The following is a 14,148-nucleotide window of genomic DNA, read 5'->3' as shown; positions in this document are numbered from 1 at the left end:
GATTTATCAAAGGCATTTGATACTTTAAATCACGAAATACTAGGTATATATACTGATATTAGAGGGCCGAGTTATAATTGGATAAAATCATACCTATTGTATCAAACCGAAAGTAAAAATTGAGTACGGGGGAAATAATTGCTTCTCTGATGAAGATCTCATTTCGGTGGGAATTCCTCAGGGAAGTATTATGAGTCCTCTTCTCTTTGTTTTTCATGTAGGTACTTAAATGATTTAACTTCAGAAATTACAGATAACAATAAGGTGACCAACTGTACTCATTTACTGAGTTTTGCCCTCTTTTTTCGCAAACCGTACTCTTTTCAAATCCTGTACCTACTCTGAAAGTACTCATTTAGGTATATAATTTTATACTCATTGATATTTCTAAAACATTTTTTATATTATTTTATTTCAATTTTATTAATTAAATATTTAAAATTATTTTGACAGTGATTTGAATTTCACACGTGCATATTGCTTGCCGTTTCCAGCACGCCAGGGTGGTAAAGAGTTTCCGTTCATTGTAGTTTCTTTGAAGAAATTCGAAGAGTAAATTTATATCTAAATGAACAAAACTTGAAGAAATGGAACGATGAGAAAATAGGACTTGACAAAGACGGGTAGAAATCTTTCGGCATTTTAGAGAAGAACATATTATATCATATCCCACATAAAAATTTAAAAGTTTTAACGGAAATTTCCTTATGTTGTCCAGGCACTAATGCTGCTGTTGAAAGGGTATTTTCACTAGGGAATGATTATTGGAGCAGTCAGAAGTCGCAACTTTCTGTAAAAACATTATCTGTCATAACAGTCAAATTTAATATGCAAAATGAAAGCTGTTCGGATGTGGCTACATTATTAGACGAACATCCTCAGTTAGCAAAAAAAATCCACTCCGAAGAAAAATATGTTAAAGAAAATACAGTTTTTATCGTTTTTTCTCCTGTTTTTTTCACCTATGAAGTACACCTACTTGCAAAGTGTTGAACAAAAAATAAGTTGGTCACCATCTTATTGTGGAATTTGCAGATGATACATACAACATTTTAAGGGGCCGTCCATTAATCACGTGATGGTTTTTTTGACATTTTTTTTGGCATTTTTTAACTCCCCCCCCTCCCCATTGGTGATACATGGTGAGGTTTAAGACTTACTCCCTACCCCCTATATCACGTGTAATTTTTAGGATCTACAAAAAATCTATTTTTATATCTATAAAATACACGTATAGTAGGTAGATAAGTATCATCTAATTTTTTTATAAAAAATTAAAGACTACAATAATAGCCTTTAGAGGTAGACAGAAAGGTTGCAGGTTGTTTTTGACTGACAAAAATAATGAAAAAATGCGAAAAACATTTTTATACTAAATTAGTATTAAATACTAAATGTATTATACATAAACATTATTTAATGTACGGTATTGTGAGATCACTAATGAGCAAGACTTTATTTAACACCAACTGGATAAGCATCTAGCAAGTCAGTTGTTGACACAGTGCTTTGTTGAAGATCGACATCAGTTTCATGGTTTCATCAAGCCATTCGGCGTCATCATTTTCGCGCACTACGCAGATAATCTCTCTCGATCTACCGTTCGATCGTCGCGTGAGGATGCAGGAAGGACGAACATTGTACGTCTCTAGAGTGTTATTTCTCAGATTCAGTTGCTTGTGACAAGTATTCACATGCGCTTTAGCTTTTTTCTTTGTACAGAAGTCCAGTGCACACCGCTGACATGCCCTTTCAAAAGTATCTGATGATCCTTCTGCAGGCTAGGGCAATACGGGTCATAAATCAATTTGCCGAAGCCTTCATACATTGGAGTAATTTAGAGAGACTGTCTCAGAAGAAATGGAGCATGATGGATCTTATCATCATTCATCATGCTCTTGAATATATATAGGCCACCGGACGACTGCAAAATCGGGTAAGGAGGTATAACGAAGCGTTCCGAAAGAATGAATCGTATAGAACTCCGCATATTATATACCTATAGCAAATATTGACTTTCTCACACATGCTCATCGCTATACCTCTGCTGGGAAGACAGATCTGGAATAAAACTTTCAACAATGTTATCTGGCTTGACATACTCTGCTACGACGCCATGGCCGTCAATAACCATATTACTCTATACTTCTGAGAAAACTTCACCAGCCTTCTGAAAGTTCTTTTTTTCAAGGTCCATGATCTCTTGTTCTCCCTTGTTCATCCAAATGAGTTCCACAGGAATCATGCGAAAGTGTAAGTCCAGATAATTCCCGGCTGAAAGGCGCCATTCTTCTCTCAACGCGATTGAACGCGCTTATACCAGGTGCATTTTGTAAAGATAAATATTGCTCTAGGGTCTAGATCATGCTTGACAAAGTTGTGTAGGGCATGGGCAAGACTTTTGAAGTATTGATACATGAGCTAAAATATTGAGTTTGTTAATAGAATAGTATAATATTTTGATCACCCTGTCCAAAATTTTGTAACAATAAACATGTTTGAATATATGTCAAATACTCTATTGTTAAGATCCAATAAGAAGAAATGTGCCTCCGATTCTTATATAGATTCGTAGATATTCAGTGCCAAAACAACAGAATAACTCCCACTACTGTACCAATTTATCAGATATAGTAGGTATCTATAATACATGTTAAGACTAAAAGCCCATATCGAAGACGGCAGAGTCCTGACCAGTATTCCTAAGTGGAAACATCTGGTGGGGCATTTAAAACAAAAGAATTCGTAAGAGTCCTTTCTTATCTTACACACTTAAAATACTTACCATGTAAAATATCCCGTGTCGCTACAGAAATTTGGGTGGAACCAAAGAAAATTAATGTGTTGTTGGTTTATATAATATTAGAATGAGAAATGATTTTTTTTATCAGCCACATCAATGCCACTTTCGATTATTGTGTGCATTTGACGAAAAAATAAATACATGTAACGCCACTTTTCAGTTGAGTTTCGGGCATTTTCCTTAATAAATAAATACACGTGATATTATTATTAGACCCCCCTTGTGATTTTTCGTGATTTTTTATGGAACCCTCCCCCCCTTTCGATCCTCACGTGATTAATGGACAGCCCCTAACTATAGAGTCATCCTTAAATAATTTATTGAATACCTATCGTATCGCTAATAATATGTTAGAGAAAGGACAGAGATGGCTCAACATGAATAAACTCATAGTGAACAGAGAAAAAACAAATTATATCTGTTTCGTCACTAAAATAAATAATAGTGCCTTACCAGAAACTGTTTCAATTAAATCGCAAATGGTTACACTAGGTACCTACACTATAGCAAAGCACAAAATTTCTGGGTACCTACATATTGACCAACATTTAGATTTTGAGTGTATATAAATGAGATCTGTAACAAATTAGCATCTATCTGCTACTCTTTCAGAATAACAGCAAATTATTTGGACGAAAAATGTAAACGAGTTAGTTACCTAGGTATATATTTTTTTTTTCAAATTTTCATTCTGTATTGCGATTTTTGGAATAATTTTCTGGGGGGAAAGTAGTATGGCTGAACAGGTTTTTATATTACAAAAAAGAATCAGTATCAGAACTGTACTTAACTTGAAATACAGGGATTCATGTAGAGATAATTTCAAAAAACTCAACCTACTAACAGGAACATACATATAGTATTTTTACTACAAAAGCGATATTACGTAGGTCAAAATTTTTGACGTAAGAGAACTGTCAAAACATTAGAATGTGACTTTCTTATTGCCATGTTTATTATAAACATGGCAATAAGAAAAGTCACATTCTAAAGTTTTTGACAGTTCTCTTACGTCAAAAATATTGACCTACGTAATATCGCTTTTATAGTAAAAATACTATACACTCTGGGCCAAAATTAACCGGCCACCTTAAAAATGGGTCATTTTTGATGTCTTATATCTCCTAAACCTGTTGTCCGATTTAAGTGATTTTTTTAATATGTTATATAGCCTTATTCCTTGACAATATTGCTATAATATTATTGTTGCTAAACAGGTAAATTTTCATTGTATACCGGGTGCGCGAATCAAACTGTTTTTTCTTAAAGTTTGCATCACCCTGTGGAATATTCTAGCATTTATAAAATATTGAAATTAACACCTAACTATAGCCTCATATTTTCTCCACATTCTGTTTTTCGACTCATTGGCTGATCTTGGATAATAAAAAAGTTAGGTGCTTTAACAACTAGATATGTTTTTTATCAATACAGGGTGTTTTTAAAAATTTTTGGCAAAGTTTAAGGGGTAATTCTGCATGAAAGAATAATGACAGTTTGCTTTATAAACTTATGTCCGCAAATGCTTCATTTCCGAGATAGGGGGTGTTGAAACTTTTCTGACAAACTGACGATTTATTTATTACTTTAAAACCGGTTGAGATATGCAAATGCAATTTAGTGGGTTTTATGACGTAGTTATTGCATATTTTTTGATATACAATTAAGAATTTAATATTCACCATTGGCGCGCATACGGGTAATTTGAGCAATCATATTACCCGTATGCGCGCCAATGGTGAATAGTAAATGCTTAATTTTATGCCAAAAAATGTGCAATAACTACGTCTTAAAACCCATCAAATTCCATGTGCATGTTTCAACCGATTTTAAAATGATAAATAGATCGTCAGTTTGTCAGAAAGATTTCAACACCCCCTATCTTGGAAATGAAGCATATGCGGACATAAGTTTATAAAGCAAACTGTCATTATGTTTTCATGCAGAATTACCCCTTAAACTTTGTCAATTTTTTTTAAAAACACCCTGTATTGATAAAAAACATGTCTAGTTGTTAAAGCACCTAACTTTTTTATTATCCAAGATCAGCTAATGAATCAAAAAACAGAATGTTGAGAAAACATGATGCTATAGTTAGGTTTTGTAATATTTTATAAATGCTAAAATATTCCACATGGTGATGCAAACTTTAAGAAAAAAACACAGTTTGATTCGCACACCCGGTATACAATGAAAATTTACCTGTTTAGCAACAATATTATTATAGTGATATTGTCAAGGAATAAGGCTATAACATATTAAAAATCACTTAAATTGGACAACAGGTTTAGGAGATATAAGACATCAAAAATGACCCACTTTTAAGGTGGCCGGTTAATTTTGGCCCAGAGTGTATATGAATGCTTCCTTTTCATTTTTAGAAGTAGGCATAAATTCATGAAACACGTAATAAACCATAATTCTAATAAACGAAACAATTTTATAAACTATAATGTACCAATACATAGACTAACAACATCTGAGAAAACTACAGAATATAGAAAGTCTGTTCAACAGTTACTCATATACCTAGAACCATACAAAGTGGAAGAATACCTTCAAGCTGACCTGCAAGGAGACTTGTTATTTTTATGTTAAGTGTAGGTTGTTTCAGAAACCCTTATAAATTGTATTTTACACCATTCTCCCTACTGTTATTTTTATTTTTGTAAACTTGTGAATCCTGAGAATAAAGCTTTTTTCTATTCTATTCAATTTATATAAAATTAATTGCAGAAATATCACTTAAACTTTATAGGGCTCGACAGTTATGTATTGCATTTAGTTAAAGGCTGGATTAAAGCATAGATAATACTTAATAAACTAGTGACTCATTTAATTAACTATTATTTAAGATAAGTAAACATATTATTTTTGTGCAAGTAAAGGAAGATCTAATTTCGAAAAACTGAAAATTATTTTAATAAACAATTAGGGCATATTATACACATTCAAAATATTTCCCTAATAGCACACGGACGTCCAGTGAAAGTCCTTCACATATGTCCCTCAAACGTCCATTTTAGTATGAACAACTTTATATTTTGATCCAAATGTGGTGCTGCCAAACATACACCTAACGTCCTGAGGGGACGTTTACTGGGTGTCATTTGGACCTTCATCAGACGGCATAGTTTGGTCCAAAATGTCGCGCTAATAAACGTCTCCCGAGCTTCCTGAGAGGATGTCCACAATATAATTGGACCTTCATTGGACATCCCAGCAATACGTCTAGTAGACTTACTTCTATTAAGAATGTATTTTGGGAATAAAAATAAATTTTTAATGGAACTTTTATTACATATTACATTAATACATTAGGTAATTAATTGATATGTAGGTATTTCTTACTAACAAATGAGACAAAACCACTGTCAAAATTATATAAGGATTCAGCATTAAAATATATACAATATATTTATAAAATTAGAAATACATAAATGATTCGGTCATTGCGAAAACAATACATGTTACAATGTGTAAATTTTTCAGGAAACGTAAAAATCTTTTCATTAATTGGATATTCCTAGATAATACTATATTTTATATAAGTATTATGGTTATGAATGAATCTTTCTAAAAGGCAAAAAAGTTTAAATGTTTATATGTTTAAATGTAAATTTCATGGCGTCAAAAAGCATCGTCATTTTACCCAAAATATGGACTAAGATTGTTTTCGCAATGACTGATTCAAATACAATAAATAAATTCCTAAGGCAATTGATACATAACCTAAACAATTAGGTATGAGGTAACTGATTTGCATGCATAGTGGTCAGACCATACCATACCTGTATTTGAACCATAAATTAGTTCTGCGATAAGGAACAAAGAAAAGTGAATTGTGACACAGTGAACGGAAAGAAATATATCAAATTAGCTGAAGCATTTCAGAAGATTGGATTATCTCATTTACAAGCTTAAAAATAAATATCAAGTTAAAGTTAACTCTTCTGATAAGAAGATAATCTAGATTCAATAAATTGATCATACCAGAATAAGAATATGGCTTACACAATTTAAAAGAACAGTACATCAGAAATCTTCTTTTAACTCTCTCTAACTTTTCCGATACATGCTCCAGTAAAGGGAAACCAGATCACAGTTGAATTTTCAAGTTGGGAGTGAACAAGAGAAAAGTATAGAATCATTAGACATGTCATCATAATCGCTAATACAACATAATTCTTCTTTAATAATTCCATCAGGACTATCAAGGAGTCTCGAATCTGCTAGCCATAAATTAAGACTATAATTTTGTCTTAGGTGCTCCATGGGCCTATGGCATCTTTTCCATGGATTCTGCCCCACTGAATGGTTTTTATATAATCAACATTGTACATATTCACCTGCAAAGAAAAAAAATCTTTTGAGGTTTATGTATAACAATTACCAAAATCTCATTAAAAAACAGAAGCAGAATAATAATTCGACCCCTGCATAGAATATCGTTGTAACTAAAATTTTTGGCGATTTTGAGTTCGAATGGTGTAATTTATTTATTTATTTATACTGCACATTTACAGCAAGGACGTCAATTATAAATGCACAGTTGGTCAATACAAGGTAATAAGAACATACAATAATTTATACAATACAATAAAATAAATACATGTTAAAACAATAAATAAGGGTATGACAGTTTATGTAGCATAGTACTCTTTTTCATATTATATAGGTCAAGGTCTTCACTCACAATAAAATCGTTCATTGCCATTAAGCAGTTTGCCATGGGGGAGTTTGCATATTCTGGAGTTATTTTAAATAAAGTGTGTCTACATCTAAGTCTTTGGTCTGGTACATTAAAATTTATAAATGAAAAAATCGTAGGAGAATCTATGATTTGATAAACTATATTAAATATGAAAATGATTTGGGCATTTCTACGTCTTTCGCTCAACAACACAGTGTCAAAAAGCATTCTCTGCAAGTTATAGGAAACCTTAAAAGGATAAATCCCAAATTTCCTCAGATATAAAGACCTCAAAAATTTCTGGTAATACCGTAAATGTAAAAAATATTTGAATTATTTGTAGAATAACACAGTAACTACAGTTGTTTTATTCTCCACGTAACTGTTGTTACAACTTTATTTGCTACTAAGTTCTGATAATTTTGTGCAGGTAGGTACTACATATGTGTCAGATAAGATCATCGTAAGTGCCCTTACAAGATTATTCGATGTACTTTATATTTATATCAAAAGTTGTAACTGCCGTAGTTCAAAAACCTATTCTCTTATTCTGAAAGAGTTCATTTATATAAGTAATTACTTCTTACACTGAAAAAATGTTACATGCAATTAAAAATATCAAAGAAATTGCTATCTTTTTTTCTGAAGAATATCATAAATGCTGGTTACAAGGGTATTCTTTGCAGGGGTCGAATTATCAGAACAACTTCTAGGATTTTTATTCTTGTTTCTCATTTACTAAGTACAGTAATACACATATTTTTACTCACCTACAAGGCTTTTTAACAAACTATGTGGAGACCTGTTTCCTTTGCATATGAGACGATTTGTCCAAAAGTACTTGAGATTTAACTTTCTTTCAAGATACCACTTTTAATTTGTAACCTGTCTATTAGTGGCTTCAGCAATATCCCGTATTTATTCATCATCCATTTAATGCTATCCTATCGGTAGACACCAAAAACTCCATGGAATTTAATATTTCTTTAGTCACTGGGAAGTAATGACCTATTACAGCTTTTATTCTTCATATTGGCTAATATTTCCCCCCTAATGACCATTCAGTAAATCAGAGTCAAATATAAATTTTTTTACATCTTTGATTAGTATAAACGTGTAGACTGTTCTAGTTCTATATTTTATATATTATGTAGAATGAATATTATGTATAAATAAACACTAAACATAAAAATTTATTTGTTTTTCAAGCTAGACTGTCATCTGTCAATAAAATAAATAATAATCTGCAAATTTATAAGTGGTCTAGTCCGATTAAGAAATTAAGCTTAAAATCACCCGAGTATGTGAAATGTCACGTATATAAGTTGGGGCTCTCGATGAAGTGACTGTATACGAGTTGGAGCGTATAGGACATGCGCGTGACGTTTGACAAGTTCAAGGTTTTAGGTGAATTGGACGGCGCCCCCGTCAAATCTCCTCTCCTCTACCCATGGCGCGCCATTTAAATTTATCAGATAAATGCACAAAACTGCCACTAACAGCGCTGGCGAAAGCTGTCAAATCCCCTCTACCCATCGGCTCATGGCCAATAGGAAGGGTGCTATAATCTAGCCTCCATGCTAGGTACATAGCCTCCATACGGTACTTCCAATATTTAATATTTTATTCAATTGGACAATAAAGGTAAAACACAAACAACTTTTGTTTATTACTTATTTATTTATAAAATAATGTGACATTTTACATAGAAATATGAGTATTTAATTTGGATTAAATAAATGTTTACTTGTTGAACTTTTCCACCGTCTGCACACAACAGCTGAACGGAATTATTAGACCTAACAACAAAACGCGAAATAAAGTGTGTATTTTAAAACTGTTGGATAAACAGTACCTACAATCAGAAAAACTTACCTTTAAAAAGGTACTCGATTACAAAATATCAAAAAACACGACTGAATATCAGCTTTTTATGGTGACACAAACACATCACATAACCGACCATATAAAATAACTGAACGACAACGAACGAACGAACACGAACACTGAACACAGATAGCGCAGGATTTGTCAAAAGTCATGTTCCACCAATCACAATACCGACATCAGCGCCTCTGACAAAATGGAAGGAAAATAAATACGATTACATGTTTTTTATTAGAGTGCGCGGGGCATGTTATACTCTATATGGCATAAAGTGACATTCCTCCGTCAACCCATAGGACATGACAGGAGTACATAGAACACAGAACTATAACTAGACTGACTAGTTACCCTGACAGTATAAAACCAACAAGAATCTACAGGTCGAGCAAGTCTCGTAAATTTCACGATTGCGAGCCACGCTTCACGCAACCGTGTTTGCGTACTTGTGTTTCGAGTTGCGTGGTCGTGCGGAGTTATATTTACCAAATTTAAATCCGTTCCAACATGCTGTCAAAATTAAATCAATATGTCAATATGGCTACTGGGTGTAAAAGATAAATCTTATTATATCTGTTCTTAATGAGTTTTAGATAATTTTAGTTGTATTTCTTTGTAATTTTGTGTTGTACAAAGATTAATTTAACATTTTCTCTGGAAGTATTAATTTAGAAAGATAATATGCTTCATTGGTGTTGTGTTTTGAAGTGTGAAATGCAAAGTAATTGTGATAGAAGTCAAGATAAAGTTCACTTTTAAACTGAACTAAATAAGGTATCTGAGAGACAACAATGGTTAAATGCAATACAATGTACAGGTTTTACTAGCGAAATGAAAATTTTCCTGTCCTGTCTGCTGTAATCATTTTATATCTGGTAAGTTACAATTACAACAGTAACGATTTTTGAAGATGTTAACATTTTAATCTTATAGGAAAACCAGCCGACTTAATCGATAATAACAATCTCCAGATTGGGTTCCTTCAATAAATATGGGCTATAAACACAATGAAATAAGTTCCCCAAAATCTAAAATGGAGTGGTATCAAAGGAGAATTAAAGGAAAAAATATTCATTTTTAAATTATTTATAAGGCACTGGACTGTCTTAAATTCTACAATAATACTAGGTGGGTAAATGATTTTAGACATTTTTCATTAAGAGTAGATTAAGATTAAGTAGATTTTCATTCAGTAGATTTAAGACTTGTTTACACAGGTAGAGTAATGATGCAAGTACTTGATAGAGTAGAGTAACTCTACCTGTAAAAATGCTCAGCACAGTAGAATAGCTGGTAGAGTGTATAGTTGGAGTTAATACGGCGAATACCAGTGTTTATGGAATTTAGGTAGTGTATACTACAGAAATAAAAGTTTGCAGCAAGCTGCGGAGGATGAAATCGTCGAAAGAATGGCAAAGGGGGCTTTGGAGTAAACGAGCTTAAGCAAAAAATTAAGAATTTAAGGTGCACTTATAATCAAGAGTGTTTAAAAATACAAAAATCGGTTTCACTATACTAGCATCAGTACTATACTTGTACTCTCCTCATGTGAATGGTATCAAGCCATTTTTGGTAGAGTACTACCGCTACTCTACTCTCCTCAAAACTCTACCCATGTAAACAAGTCTTTAGAAACAGTGGAAAATGAGGTAGCTAGCAGAGTAGTAGTAGAGTAAAATATACTGGTTTAGCAAATTACAATGTTTTAAGGTAATACAGTAGCGATAAACAGGTAGCCAAAACGTGTTCCAAGATTGTCACTGTAATTTTGAATATTTTTTCGAGGCATTTGGCACACGTATTCGTAAAATAATAAAGAATGGCGGTACAGAGCCCAATTTGAAAAATATATTAATATGTGGAAATTACTCTGTAATTATACAATATTTAAAAAACGAGCCTGTACCGCCATTAAGAAGAACAAAAAAATACACTTTCTTCAAATAAACTTTTTTATCCGATGCCTAGATTTTGTGTAATTTTGGAACTACTAATGAAATAAAAAATTTTAGTAGTTCCAAAATAACACAAAATCGGATAAAAAAGTTGTATTTGAAGAAAGTGTATTTTTTTGTTCTTCTTAATGGCGGTACAAGCTCGTTTTTTATATTGTATTTAATTACAGAGTAATTTCCACATAATAATATATTTTTCAAATTGGGCTCTGTACCGCCATTCTTTATTATATTACGAATATGTGTGCCAAATATCTTGAAAAATATTCAAAATTACAGCCGCAATCTTGGAACACATTTTCGCTACCTGTTGATCGATACTGTTTCCTCTTAAGATAGTTTTAATATAGTATTTTTACTACAAAAACGTTGTTACGTAGGTCAAAATTTTTGACGTAAGAGAACTGTCAAAACATTAGAATGTGACTTTTCATTATTGCCGTGTTTATAATAAACATAGCAATAATGAAAAGTCACATTCTAATGTTTTGACAGTTCTCTTACGTCAAAAATTTTGACCTACGTAATAACGTTTTTGTAGTAAAAATACTATAGTTATTTATGATATAAGTATTAAAAGTACAATTTTAAGACGCGCATGTGAAAGTTAACTTGAAAAAATAATTTTATTAATGTTTTGACTTCCACATCAGATGTCATTGTCAAAATACAAAATATTTATTATTATTAGGTTTGTTCTAGCAAACAGTCAAACTAGTCAAAAACCATCAGCAAACAGTTGGTCAGTAAAAGAACATAATACAGTCACCAGTGCGATCCCCTCTACTCGCGCTGGTCCACTATTCGCTGATGGTTTCAAACTGATGCTAGAACAAACCTATTATTATTATGCATATCATTATCTGTAAATAATATTTCTTCTGATTGTTAATTGTAAAGGATAGAAAAATTACCATTTATTTCATTTTTTTTAGAATCAGCTGAGAGAAGTGGTCTACAAAAAACCAGGAAGGAAACGGAATATGTGGCTACGAAAGGCAAAAGAAAGGTTTACAAAGCAAATGTGACACATTTTTTTGAAATATTTAGGAATATCAGTAAATTGCATTAAAAAAATGTATGAAAAGATTTTGTTCAATAAAAATGTTTATATTTATCACGGATGTATTATTTGGTATGGCCACATATCGTCAGTGATGTAATAATACATCCTATCTGTTTTTTCATGAGTTTTGTAAGAGAGACTAAAAACTTGTCTTAGGGTCACCTCCTGTTTTCATATGATATTTTTTGACTTGTTTTGTAGTAAATTAAACTATCTATGAACTACAAAACAAGTCAAAACTTACATATGAACACAGGAGGTGACCTTAAAACATGTTTTTCCATCTCTCATACAAAACTCATGAAAAAACAGATAGGAGGTATTGTCACATCAGCAAGGATGTACAGTGATAAGTGCCCTAATAACCGGCAAAATATGGGCAACATATTTAGTTGTGAGATAAAAAGAAATGAAACTAGTCGAGCTGGGAAATTTAGCGAAATTAACCTTTAAATTTACGTTATATTGATCCCACCTTTACACATATCGGAGGAGTATGTCAACTAAAACTGTCACTGTGACAGTGGTAGTTTCCAAACTCGTCTGATACGTCTGAAGGTGGTACACAATCAATACAATCTAAATGTATAAGTTAATATCGCTAAATTTCCCAGCTCAACTAGTTTCATGTCTTTTTATCTCACTACTTAATACATCTTTTGTGCTATTTTGCCGGTTATTAGAGCGCTCATCACTGTATTTCTGGTATATCCAGGGAATGTCTACAAAATATATTTTGAATGTCCAGAGAACATTCGTGGACATTCATGGAATGTTCCAATAAGACATTCAGGTAATGTTTAAAATGCTGACACAGGATTTTCCTGGGATGTTCAGGGAACATGTTTTCGGGGATATTCCAGGAATTTTTCAATGTCTGTGTACCTTCTATGGACCTATATGGAATATTTTGGTGTTATTACCGCCGCACTCCACTTGCGATTTGTAATCAGGAAGATTGAACACATTGTTTCAAATACAAGTCAATCCATTTGTGACTAAATAATCATGGATTGACTTCTATTTGAAAGAATGTGTTCAATCTTCACAACTACAAATCGCAAGTGGAGTCCGGCGCTTAGGGCTACTTCCTCTTCGGTATTATGTATTATACTACAGAAATCAGGAACTTTCCTTCTAAATATATGTATGCATCTTGGCCATCAAACATATTCTTCCAAACATCTTTTTAAGGGGTTACATAGGTCTTGTGGGTAAAAAAAGTGACTTTTTAAAAAAATTATATCTCGAAAACTAAAATTTATTGTTATTTATAATTGGAACATGTAAAAGTATAGTACTTAAGGTAGTCTCAAAAAAAGTTTCAGCCAAAAATATTCATTTTTGTAGAGTTTAAGTTTTTTTGCGTTGGCAGCATAACTAGTCTCATCTGAAATCAAAAAGTTTCTTGTAGTTTATACCTCTGGCTAGAATATGAACGAAGGAATTAAAAAAAATGAAATTTGAAGATTTTACATAAGTTTAAACACATTTTTGACCCCAATTTTTCTCATTTTTAAAGTAGTTTTTTTTATAAAACAAAAATGACCTCATCTAATAAAAAATCCTTTGTTCATTCACTAGCCAGAGGTATAAACTACAAGAAACTTTGATTTCAGATGAGACTGGACTTGTTATGCTGCTCACTGCAAAAAAGGGGCTGTTGTCGAAAAATTGCAGTCAACTCTACAACAATGAATATTTTTGGCTGACATTTTTTTGAGAGTACTATACTTTTACATGTTTC

The 14,148-nt window shown here is 32.3% G+C and overlaps 1 long non-coding RNA gene across 1 annotated transcript; it reads left to right on the top strand.

Annotated features, from left to right (window-relative positions):
- Nucleotides 1–9,288: 9,288 nt before the first annotated feature.
- Nucleotides 9,289–12,832, top strand: LOC126879752 (uncharacterized). The gene is made up of 3 exons (XR_007696248.1): nt 9,289–10,255; nt 10,314–10,508; nt 12,271–12,832. It is a non-coding gene; the product is annotated as an uncharacterized LOC126879752 (long non-coding RNA).
- Nucleotides 12,833–14,148: the final 1,316 nt, after the last annotated feature.

The sequence above is a fragment of the Diabrotica virgifera genome, chromosome 2 (assembly GCF_917563875.1).
Source record: "Diabrotica virgifera virgifera chromosome 2, PGI_DIABVI_V3a".
Classification (NCBI taxonomy): domain Eukaryota; kingdom Metazoa; phylum Arthropoda; class Insecta; order Coleoptera; family Chrysomelidae; genus Diabrotica; species Diabrotica virgifera.
Note: the sequence above shows the minus strand (reverse complement) of the source record. Positions and strands in the feature narration are given on the sequence as shown.